At 35.0% G+C, this 12,823-nt stretch overlaps 1 protein-coding gene across 1 annotated transcript in view; it reads right to left on the bottom strand.

The window, feature by feature from the left end:
- Window positions 1–12,823, bottom strand: part of LOC123276152 (uncharacterized) — a 104,329-nt gene that overhangs the window by 51,102 nt on the left and 40,404 nt on the right. The gene's annotated exons all lie outside the window — the stretch shown is intronic.

Below are 12,823 nucleotides of genomic sequence, written 5' to 3'. Positions count from 1 at the left end.
AACTGGGGAAGTCGCTAAATAAGATCGGTGGACTGCAACAATGTCAGTATCCAGGTTGTGCTACTGTGGTATAGTCACATGCAAGATGTTATCATTGAGGGAAACTGGGCAAAGAGTACATGGGATCTCTTTCTATTGTTTCTTAAAACTATATGTAAATCTAGAATTATTTAAAAGTAAAAAGTTTAATTTGAAAAAAGTAAAGAGTGGCTGGAAGACTTGATAAACATATCAGTTTGACTACTGATTCACTGTCAAAGGTAAACTGATAAAGCTTTTCAGAATTTGGCTTTTAATAACAGTATCAGGAGAATCTTGCAGTGGCTAATGGTGTCACCAAATGCTGCTTACTAAATGTAGAATTATTCTGCCCTTTGAAAATAGCTAGAAAAATACAGTTTTGTATGTTAGGGCAACTCTTAGAAGCCAAGTAATCCAGGAATTCAATCGCCTATTGATGTATAACATACATAACATAAACTCATTTTAAGTGTGTAAATCAATGAGTTTTGAGAATGTATAGACCCGTGTAAGCACCATCACCACAAAGAAGATATTGAGCATTTCCATAGCTCCAAAAAGTTCCTTCATGTCCAGTCCTAGTGAATAACTTATCTGCTTTTGGTCACTAGAGACTAGTTTTGCTTTTCGAGAATTTCATATAAAGACAACTATATAGTACATATTGTTTTGTGTCTAGATTCTTCTGTCTAGCATAATGTTTTGAAATTCTACCAGGTTACTGGACATAGCAGTCATTCATTTTGATTATATCTGGGTGGTATTTAACTGTACAGATGTATCATAATCTGTTTATCCATTCACTTATTGAAGTAACATTTGGGGTAGTTTTCAGTTTTGTCAATTATGAATAAGGCTGATATGAACAAGAGCATATAAACCTTTGTTGGGCATGTTTTATTTCACTTGAGTGAATATGTGGTAGTTAAATTACTGGATTGCACAGAAAATTACAATAAACTTTATAAGAAACTTCCAAAATGATTTCCAAAGTGTTTGTACCAATTTACACTCCCACCAGCAGCATGCTTCACAACCTCACCAAGACTTAGTATTGTCCATCTTTTCCTTTTAGCTATTCTGGTGGGTGTGCTGTGTTATCACACTGTTTTAATTTTGATGAACTCCAATATATCATCTTTCTCTTTTCTTTTCTTGTTTGTGCTTTTTGAATCCTATCTAAAAATTATCTGCCTCCTCTGAAGTCACAAAGATTTCCTCCTATGTCTTCTTATACAAGTTTTATGATTTTAGCTTTTAAATTTAGGTCTATGATCCATTTTAAATTATTTTTTGTTTATGGTGTGAGGTAAGGATTGAGGTCCATTTCCCCCTGATACTGACAGACAACTGTTCTAGCACTATTTGTTGAAAAGACTATCCTTTCCTCACTGAACTAACTTTCTATCTTTGTGGAGAATCGATTGGCCATACATGTATGGATCTATTTCTGGACTCTATTCTGTTTCATTCATGTATACATCTGTTCTACCAATTCTATGTTGTCTTGATTACTGTAACTTTATCGTAAGTTTTGAAATCGTTTAAGCCAAATCCTCTTGTTGTCCTTTTTCAAAAATGCTTTGGCCACTCCAGTTCTTTTGCATTTCCAAATAAATCTTAGAATGAACTTTCCATTTTTTACAGAATAGCCTGTTAGGATTTTAATTGGGATTATTTGAATGTATAAATCAATTTGGAGAAGACTGATATCTCAACAACATTGAGTCTTCTAATTCAAGAGCCTGGTATATTTCTCTAGTTAGTTTTTCTTCAATTTCATTCAGCAATATTTTGTAATGTTCAGTGTAGTGATCTTGATATTTCTTGTTAAATTTATCTTTAAGAATTTATATGTTTTGATGCTAGTATAATTAGCCTTGCTTTAAAACCATTTCATTTGCCAGTTGTTAATAAATAAAATCTATTTTTGTACGTTGAGATTTTTATGAGATCTTGATAACTTCACTTATTTGTTCTAGTAGTTTTTTTTTTTTTTTTTTTTGCTGAGGAGGATTCCCCATGAGCTAACATTTATTGCCAATCTTCCTCTTTTTGCTTGAGGAAGATTTGCCCTGAGCTAACATCCATGCCAATCTTCCTCTATTCTGTGTGTGGGTCACTGCCACAGCATGGCTGCCAACGAGCAGTGTAGGTCTGCACCCAGGAACTGGACCTGGGCCACTGAAGCAGGGTGTGCCAAACTTAACCACTAGGCCCTGGGGCTGGCCCCTGTTCTGGTAGCTTTTATGTAAAAATAACATCAACTGAAAATAGAGTACATCTTCCTTTCCAACCTGTATGCCTTGTCTCGCCTTATTACACTGGCTAGGACCTCCAGTAAAATGTTGCACAGAAGTGGTAAACTGGACATGTTTACATTGTTACTAATCTTAGAGGGAAATATTCAGTTTTTCACCATTAAGTATGAAGCTGGTAGTAGGTTTTTCACAAATGTCCTTTAAAAGGTTGAGGACATTTCCCTCCAATCCTAGCCTTCTGAGAGTTTTTATCATAAATGGATGTCGAACTTCGTCAAATTCTTTTTTCTGCATTTATTGAGATGGTATCCTTTATTCTTTACATATGATGAATTATATCAATTGGTTTCAAATGTTAAATCACCCTTGCATTCCTTTATATTGCTAGATTCAATTTGAGAATTTCTATGTTTATACATATAAGGAATATTGGGATGTTGGTCTGTAATTTTTCCCTTCTTGTAGTTTTTGTATGGTTTTGGTACCAAGATGATATCAGCCTTATGAGTTGGGAAGTTGTTCCTCCCACCTCCCCCAGCTATTTTCTAAAAGAGTTTATGTAGGATTAGTATTATTTCTTCCTTAAATATCTGTTATTCACCAATAAAGCCATCTGGGTCTGGGGTTCTCTTTTTGGGGAGGTTATTAATTATAAACTTGATTTTAAAAATAGATATAAGAAGACTTAGGTTTTCTATTTTTTATGTGTCAGTTTTGGAAATTTGTGTCTTCAAAAATTTTGCTGGGGGCTAGCCTGGTGGCGCAGTCATTAGGTTCACACGTCTGCTTCAGTGGCCCAGGGTTCTCTGGTTTGGATCCCAGGTGTGGACCTATACACTGCTTGTCAGGCCATGCTGTGGCAGGCGTCCCCACATATAAAGTAGAGGAAGATGGGCCCGGATGTTAGCTCAGGGTTAGTATTCCTCAGCAAAAAGAGGATTGGCAGCAGATGTTAGCTCAGGGCTAATCTTCCTCAAAAAAAAAATTTTGTTCATTTCATCTAAGTCCTCTCTCTTAATTCTAATAGTGGTGAGTTATGACGTCTTCTCTCTCTTTTTTCCCCCTTGATGAGTCTAGGCATAACTTAGTCAACTTTACTGACCTCTTAAAAAATAGCTTTCGATTTCACTTACTTTATTTACTGAGTTCCCATTTTCTATTTTATTGATTTCTGCTCTGTATTGTTTCTTTTCTTCTACTTTGGGTTTTATTAGTTATTCATTTTCTAGCTTCATAATTGGAAGTTTAGATCATTGATGATTTTAGACTTTTCTTATTTTCTAATATAATTATTTTAAACTATACATTTGTCCTGAGCATTGCTTTATGCTGCAACACAACATTTTTTATATATTTTCACTGGGTTCAAAATATTTCCTAATTTATCTTTTGATTTCTTCTTTATACCATGGATTACTTGGAAGCGTGCTTGTTTAATTTCCAAATATTTGGGAATTTTTGCAAAAGCCTTTTTTTTTTTTTTTTTTTTACTGATTTCTAAGTTAATTTTATTGTGGTCAGAGAATGTACTTTGCATGAATTCAATTACAGGATATTTTTCAGACTTGTCTTATAGCCCAGAATACTGTAGCTCTTAGTAATGTTCCATATTCATTTGAAAAAACTATGGATTCTGCTGTTGTTGGGTGGAATGTCCTGTAAATGTCCAGTTGGTTGACAGTATTGTTCAAGTCTTCTGTGTCTTTACTATTTTTATCTATTTGTTCTATCAATTACTGAGAGAGAGTAGTGAAAAACTCTCCAATTAATTGTGGATTCAGTTTTTGCTTTATGCATTTTTTGAAGCCCTACTATTACAGAAATATTCATTTAAGATTCTTATGTCTTCTTGATGAACTGGCCCCTTTGCAGCCTTCTTTGTCTAATATTAACAAAACCACTCCAGTTTTCATATGAGTAGTGTTTGCATGGTATGTCTGTTTCTATCCCTTTACTTCTAACCCATATATGTCTTTATATTTAAATTACTGTCCCCTCCCCCAGACAGCAAATAGTTAAGTCTTGCTTTTTTTAATCCACTTGGACAATTTCTGCTTTTTATTTGGAGTTTCTAGACCATTTCCATTTAACGTAATTTATCAATATAGTTGGTTTAAATCTACTATCTGTTTCTTTTATATTTATCCCATCTGTCCTTTGTTACTCTTTCTCTTCTTTAAGATTTCTGTTGCCTTAATTGCATATATTTTCACAATCCATTTTATCTTATTTCTCCTGTTTGCTTCTTAACTACCATTTTTTGTTTTAATTTTTAGTCATTGATCTAGGCCAGCATTTATTTTGATATAACCTGTTCCTTTATTATACATTCAAATATATTCAAAAGACTACCAGTATAATTCATATACGCATTTTATACTGATATATCCATAATGAACTTTCAACAACTATAAATACATTGCCAGTTCTTTTCATCTAAACCCGCACTAACTCTCACCTCTTCTAGATTATTCTGAGGCAAATGACAGATAACATATTATTTCATCTGTAACTATTTCTGTATGTATCTCTGCAAGGACTTTTTAAAAATATGAAAACAATATAATTTTTCCATTGAAAAAATTAACAATAATTTCTTGATAGCATTAAGGAGCCTGTCACTGTTCAGATTTCCCTGATTGTCTTTTAAAAAGATTTTTTTCACAATTTGTTTGAATCAAGATTTAAATAAGGTCATTCCTTGCAAATGTTTTTTAACTGGGGGGGGGGGTGAAAAAGATTCAGTAAGATTTAAAAACACTGCTGCTGCCACTACCATCCCTGAATCCAAGTAGGCCTGCTGTTTGAGTTAAAATTTTAAATAATTAAAAAGATTTAATTTGCAATATTAATTAAACAGAGCTCCTATACTACACACATTTTAAATTGGAGTTTCCATTTTACATTGAAGAATATCATTCTTGGGAATTCTCTGAAGCCTACAATGCCACATCTTAGGTAACACTCCATCTTTTGAAAGCTTCAATTTTGGACCATTTCCAATATGAGTGATTTCCTATTACTTCATCAATATTATATTGCCAAATTCTGTAAGGCCATAATAACATCTTCCAAGAGGAGGAAAACTGATCAGGAATACTCTCTTAAATTTTGCCTGCACTGTTTTATTTATGACAATTAAGAGTTAAAGTGACTTAAAAATGTGAAGACTAGGGACTTCAAAAAATTAATCAACCATTCTGACGTAGATTCTATTCCTGGAGTTTTAATGACATTGCTTTACCTCCCAAGGAAATGAGCTAGAGATGTAGAGACAGCAATTGATACGTTATGAGGACTAAGCTAATCAAAGACATTTAATAAATTATTCATAATTTCCTCATTGGACCTTTTTGTTATTAGCCTAAACTTTTTACAAATCAAAGGTAAATTGGAAAACTCTATTACTTTAGGAAAAACACAAGAGGGCTTGAGAGCTGATTTTATTATGTCAAATAACATACTGACTCTCTAAAGAAATTTAATTAAGATTCTGATAATACTAAGCATTGTCATAATTGTATAAGATTTAATGAAAATGAGTTGATGAACATTTTTACAAACTTAAGAATGAATGCATTTGTACTTAAGTGCATGAGGATTATTAGCTTTGAAAAGTATCTCAGTATATGCTAGCCACAATGAAAGTCACTTCTTACATTTCCAGTCTGGGAAAAATAGTTAACTGTTATTTGTTAAATTATATCACGTCCACCATTCTATAAAAGAGAGCCAAATGTCAAAGAAATATAGCCAAAAAAGCTGCAGAAGTAGAATAACCTGTTAATGTTCATGTTTCAGAGTCCATTAGTGATATTATGGAGCCATAGATTTCTGAAATGCTTTCCCTTCTGTTCTGAGCATTTTTTTTAATTCCAGAAATTCAATTAGATATTCAAGTCTTATTTAATTATCTATACTGTAGACTCTACAGTGTTCGAAAAATCCTAACTGTAACATGAGGCCTACAATGCGTCTTAGACTGATACTGAACTGGTGTGAAACAGTTTCACAAGAATTTGCCTAGTTCTTTTTAATTTGTGTGAACTATGGGTTTGTTTCTTGGTTGGGTCCATGCTTTATTGTCATGCTTCTCAAATTACATATGTTCTGATGTGCCACAGGATAAAATAGCACATTTTCTAGGAATAAAAGTTTTCCTTTTCTCACTGAAGAAAAATCGATGGATAAGTAATAAAAATTGTAATCTTAAACTGAATATGGCTCTATTTTAGAATATAAAAGAAAATTCATATGCATTAAAAAAATAAAATACTAGATTAAAAGACAAATCAACCTGCCCTTTCATGGGTCTCTTTGGGCTCTGCTGCCAGAATCTCTATCCATTTGCCTTTATTTTACTTAGAGAAGTTGGTGAAAAGTAATGCTCTACTGAATTCACAAGAATTCTGAACATTACTATTTTTAAGAGTTTGAAAGAGTTTAATAAAAAATGCTTAGAGGATCAGATGCTTTAAATTTGTTTTATATCTAATACACTAGGCATGCTTGATTGTTTATTTTATCTTGGGCTAGTATATTATTATTCCATTGTGGTTTGGCCCATTTCCAATTTCAGAATGCCTTGAGCCACAAATGTAGGTAGTGAGTGACTTTATCCTTCTCTTCTGAAAACGGCAGCACACACAGAAACATCTCATTCCATCTTTGACCTGGAAGATGAGAGAGGAATGAAGGGTATTGGGAGAACATTAAGTTCTCTGAACATCTCACTAAGGAGCGCTCAGCACAAACTCACAAGGGCTACAAAGTCTCTTTTTAAAGAATCAGACTAGATCACAACCAGATGGTTGTGTGTTGCTCATTTTGGGGGTGGTGTATGTGTGTGCTGGGGTGGGATGCAGGAGGTCACCAGTCAAAGTTACACTGCTGCTACAAGTCACAGGTAAATCCACAGGATGATCAACTCCACTCCCGTGTCAATTTAGGATAGGCTCTGTCAGCTTCTACTTGTGGATGACCTGCCACAGATTTAGGCTTCGGATAATTTATATTCTCTCAGCCACTCACATAATGCAGAAAACAGTGCCTTGTCTGAAACGAAACTGTTGCACTACAGGACATGAAACATTTATAGAAGCCAGTCGAGAAAAGCAACTGATGGCTGCTGAGGGGTTTAATGAAACAAAGATAGAGTGCCCTTCATCCGCATTCATAAAATAGTTATTTGTACACAGTAGATCATAAAATTTAAGGCTACACATACTATTCTGTCCTCATCATTTAATATATTTGAAATACATGTTTTAAAAATATCAAAATCCACTGTATACAGATATTTAAAAATATATCCACTGTATTTCAATACTAAATCTCTAAGAAAAACTCAAAGCAGTGAGTCTTCTCAGCACTCTGTCAATAATATATCTGGGGGAGTTCTGCTTACTTCAAAGGCAGCTTCTTGCCCAGCCAAGAAAGATCTACAAATGAGAAAGCTCCTCCAGACAAGGCTGACTATGTTCTCAGAGTGCTTCCTGAGCCAGCTCCGAGATATACATTCCTTGAACTTGTATAGGCTTGCCTTGCTTTATCTTCATTCTGTTTCTCCAGTTTCTTCTCTTCCTTGTCCTTCCAATTTGGATAGCTTTATGATAGCATTTTCCAGCTCTTTGTCCTCTACCCATGCTTCCTAATCTATTTCGTGCATTCCTACGCCGAATTCCTCTTTTGAGCTTCCTTGGGTCACTCCTCTGACCCAAGTGACGTCCCTAGGTGTGTGATCCCCCTTCCTAGTTATGCCAAATGAAGGGAACCAGAAGGCGTTATGCCAAAATAAGCCTTTTTGACATTTTTGAGCTGAAGGCAATTAAGCAGTAGCAAATGCAGGAAAAGCTCTCTGCCCTCTCCCTATTTGCCTAAAAGCAGGATATAAATTTACAAAGGTGTCCCTTCTTCCCTCTCTAACAGGAAGGACAAAAGTTAATCACAGAGCAACTTTAGACCCTACCAGCCTGTACATGGCACAGAGGAATCTACATAATGAACTTTACTAACCAGCCTTTATCTCCCACTCCTTTCCCATATATTTGCCTTCCTACAATATGCCACCTCTAGAGACTCAAGGTCCTTTTCCTTTGTCTTGTCATTTCTCTAAAAATGTATTGTTCTTTGTTTAAGATGCTATATAAGCCTGAATTCTAGGCCACCTCTTTGGGTTACTCCTCTCTGAGTTTCTCTCCCGTATATATGAGATATACATGCTAATAAACTTGTTTGTTTTTTCTTGTTAATTTTTCTTTTGTTACAGAGCACAGTCCAGAACCTAAGATGGGTAGGGGAAAAATTTCCTCCCCTACACTAACGTGGTTTCCCAGAACTCGCCTCCCTCCTGGCTTAGGGCAGACAGAAATAATGCCATAAAAATCCTCAGACTTAACTGGGCAGCAGTACTAAACACGTTTCCTGGTTTAATTGTAAAAGACATGAAATATTTCTGTGTACCTTCTTAATTTCTATTTAAAGGAGCAAAGTTGTTATAATAGATCAAAAATTATTTGCTAAAATGTTCGCTGCTCCCAAGACATCAGGTATCTTATGAATCCATGAAGAACTTACAATGATAGCTCCGTTAACAGGGAAGAGGATGTTCTGGCCAAACATCCTTTGTTGAACTCTGATGTTCCTAAAAGTAGCTTCTGTGGCAGCGCCCAGGGCAAGGACATTTCTCTGCTTTATAATACCTTTGAAATTCTTTTTCAAGTGTGTCTTACTGTCCTAGCTGATCTCCCCCAAATTTTTACCAATACCAAGCTCTGCAATTCTATTTTGGGTTATAAGCAAAGTTATTAGTCACAGTTTGTTGAATAATTAAATAGGCATAATAAATGCAGATAAGACGTTTCATACACACTTTCCTCCAGATGAAAACTAGAGTTTGAATGCACAGATGTAGAAAAGTTTCAGACATTACTGAAATAGAAAACGTTGACTCAACACTGCTCTGCCCCTTTCCTTCGTCCCTTGATTCTCCAGAGCAGAATTCTGAATGCCTGTTTCCTAAGCCAAATAATTAAAAAGTAACAATAGGTCTGTACCATCAAGTACTTCCTAAAAGCTCAATGTTAAAACAAATGAGATGATTTCCCATTGTCAATCGGTTTTCAGTCAACTAGCCTGCACTCACAGAAAACAAAACAGTATAGTTCTATGAACAATAGTTTCCCATCCCCGAAGCTTCAGAAGTTTGATGGCTCGAATGCCTTAATAAATGCGTTTCCACGTATTACACATCAATCTCATTTTTAAGCTTTCAATGAAATTTTCATTAAGAATAAAAAACGTTACTGCAGCATTATTCACAAGAGCCAAGATATGGAAACAACCTGTGCCCATCCACAGACGAATGGATAAAGAAAACGTGGTATACATATGCAATGGAATATTATTCAACCATAAAAAGGAAATCTTCCCATTCGGGAGGACATGGATGAACCAGGAGAGCATAATGCTAAGTGAAATAAGTCAGATGCAGAAACACAAATGCTGTATGATCTCACTTATATGTGGAACCTAAAAAAGGCAAGCTCATAGAATGAGAAAGTGGGACGGCAGTTGCCAGTGGCAATATTGGTCAAAGGGCCAGACTTTCACTTAGAAGATGGATAAGATCTAGGGATTTAATGTCCAGCATGGTGAGTATAGTTAATAGGATTGTATTATGTACTTGAAATTTGCCGAGAGTACATCTTAAAAGCTCTCAACACAAACATACACACAAAAGGTAACTGTGTGAGGTGCTGGACGTGTTAACTTGATTGTGGTAAGCATTTCACAATGTATACACAGTGTACTAAATTACCATGTTGTACACCTTAAAAAATCATGTGGTACAACCTAAATATATACAATTTTTGTCAATCATACCTCAATGAAGCTGGAGAAGAGAATAAAGAATAATATACGATATATTTTCATGAACCTTAAAAGCTGAGAAGAAATTACTGATTTATAAATGGTTTTATAGTTTGGAAATTTTTTCCCTCAGTTATGTCATAAAAAGTTCACATAAGGCATTGTGATGGGGGAATTCCCATTATTTAAAAATATTTTTTAGGGTTGGAACACCCAATTTTGTAAACATTTACAATCCATGTTTTGTATCTGAAATACTCTGTCCCATAGTTTGCCATAAACTTTTATTCCTCAAGCCTTCCATTATTTGAAATTCCTAAAAGCCAGGGTTGACTTATAAAACTCATTCCATATTTGCACATTCTACGACATATTTTCACACGGTCTCTCGCAATGTCCTTGACCCTAAGCAGTGTACATGGTAAATACTTTTCTTTCTTTATGTATTTGTAAAAGGAACATTCATTTCTTTACAATAATTTTTAAGTAGGCTTGTATAAAGGTTGCTATCTATCTGTCCTAGATTATCAATCTTGAGGTAATGTCTGTGTCTTTTTAATACATTTTTAATAGCATGTAGCACAATATCAAATTTCAATGTTACAAAATGACTTTAGAAAAAACTCTTCATACTTCCAGCTACAAATACCTTACCAATGTGAATAAGATTTAAATTCTGTTATAAAATCCAACCTATCAATAATTAAACATAAGAATATTAACATTTATGGGTTTGTCCATACAGAATAGGTCTATATCCAATCTTTTCCCTGTAACTCATATATCAAATAAACAACAGCCATAAGGAAAAATAAATTTTTCTCTATTTTATTTTTTAGAGGGTTCCAGGGCACATGTGTCTCTGGAATGAAAATGAAGTTGGCAAATACTTGGAAATATTTATTTTAAAAATAAAATTCTTAGACGGAAAAAACAGCACTTGTCACAATAAAAGACCAGTCATGATACAGTGAAGGGCGTTATAATGAGCTCTTCCTAGAAATCATGGGGACAAAGTAATGTGTTCTGATAGTTTCCACTTGCCATTCTGGCATCATTTTGAAGCCATAGGGGTTCTGACTGATACCAGGTCATGAATGTCTATGCAAATTCCAAGTGATAAAACACGCAGTCATTGTTGTGCAAACAGTAAGAACCTGTAAACCAAGATCATACATAATGGAAAAACTATTTTGTTTATGTTTTTAAAGCTGGCACTGAAACCATGAGAGTAGGAAGGACTTGAATACTAAATGATGTGTATTGAGGCAGCAGCTCTTTAATCTGAAAAACTGGGTTTAGTTCACACATGCAGTCTAGCAAGAAACTTTTTGTTTTTTTGGAGGAAGATTAGCCCTGAGCTAACATCTGCTGCCAATCCTCCTCTTTTTGCTGAGGAAGACTAGCCCTGAGCTAACATCCATGCCCATCTTCCTCTACTTTATATGTGGGACGCCTACCACAGCATGGCTTTTGCCAAGCGGTGCCATGTCCGCACCCGGGATCCAAACCGGCGAACCCCGGGCAGCAGAAGCGGCACGTGCAAACTTAACCCCTGTGCCACCGGGCCGGCCCCCAGCAAGAAACTTTCTGAGAGTATTTGGATTTCCAATGCTGTTCTTCTTTCTGTATCACAGCAACATGATAATCTTCCTTTTATGTGTCTGTATTAAAAAATATATTTTATAATTTTCATTATAATATAATAATGTATTTATATAACATGATAGTTTATCATTTTTTAAATATTAATTTTTAAATATAAATTTAAATACATACAAATATATTTTAAAATGCAGATGGTACCCCTCCACATCCCTTATATTAATAAATTTCAAATGCCCTGCCTTACCATCTACCTGTTCTTTTAAAAATTCTTCCTTTTTCTATCAGAATTTTAACTTCTAAACCCAAAGCCATTCACGTTAGCCCCGACTTAAAAGCCTTAACAGCTCCCTACCACCTAGAGCAGTGTTCCCCAAACTTAAGGCGCTTGCTAACTCCTTTTGTGATTATTTACCGTATTTTTCTTCTCCTTGTACTATTATTTGTTTAATAGTTTGAAAAAAATGAGCTTCCTTTTATAACTTAAATTAAAAAATTTTCTGCCATTTCCACAGTGGAATACAGTTCATCTTGCTTTACCAGTCAGAAGAGAATAGGTTATGCCGAGGTAACAACAGAGCCCCAAATCCCAGTCCATAAACTGAGTTAGTTTCTTGCTCACATTACAGGTCCCTCTGAGGTCACTGCTGGGTCTGCTCCACATTTCTGTACTCTGTGACCATAGCTAAAGGAACATCTATTCTGGGACATTGCCAACTTTACTCCAAAGGGAAAAGAGGACACGGCAAATCCTTGCTCTTAAAGTTTCAGCTCGGAAGTGACACAGCTTGGTTCCACACTCATTTCCTTGGCCAGAGCAAGTCATGTGAATAGGACTGAATGGGCGAGGGAAATCTAATCTTTCCCCAGCGAGTGCAGCAGATAATTTGAACAATAATACAACCAACCACAGTTGCCAAGAATAGAAGATAGTTATAATAAAAATGGAATGAAAACACATTATCAATTTCTAGTTAGATAATGTTTCCTGCCAAGTGTTAAAATCCTGATAGTGCCAACCAATTTTCTTCTTAATATATTTAGGATATCTGGAAGAGAACTAT

This window comes from Equus asinus, chromosome 23 (genome assembly GCF_041296235.1).
Source record: "Equus asinus isolate D_3611 breed Donkey chromosome 23, EquAss-T2T_v2, whole genome shotgun sequence".
NCBI classification, from domain to species: domain Eukaryota; kingdom Metazoa; phylum Chordata; class Mammalia; order Perissodactyla; family Equidae; genus Equus; species Equus asinus.
Note: the sequence above shows the minus strand (reverse complement) of the source record. Positions and strands in the feature narration are given on the sequence as shown.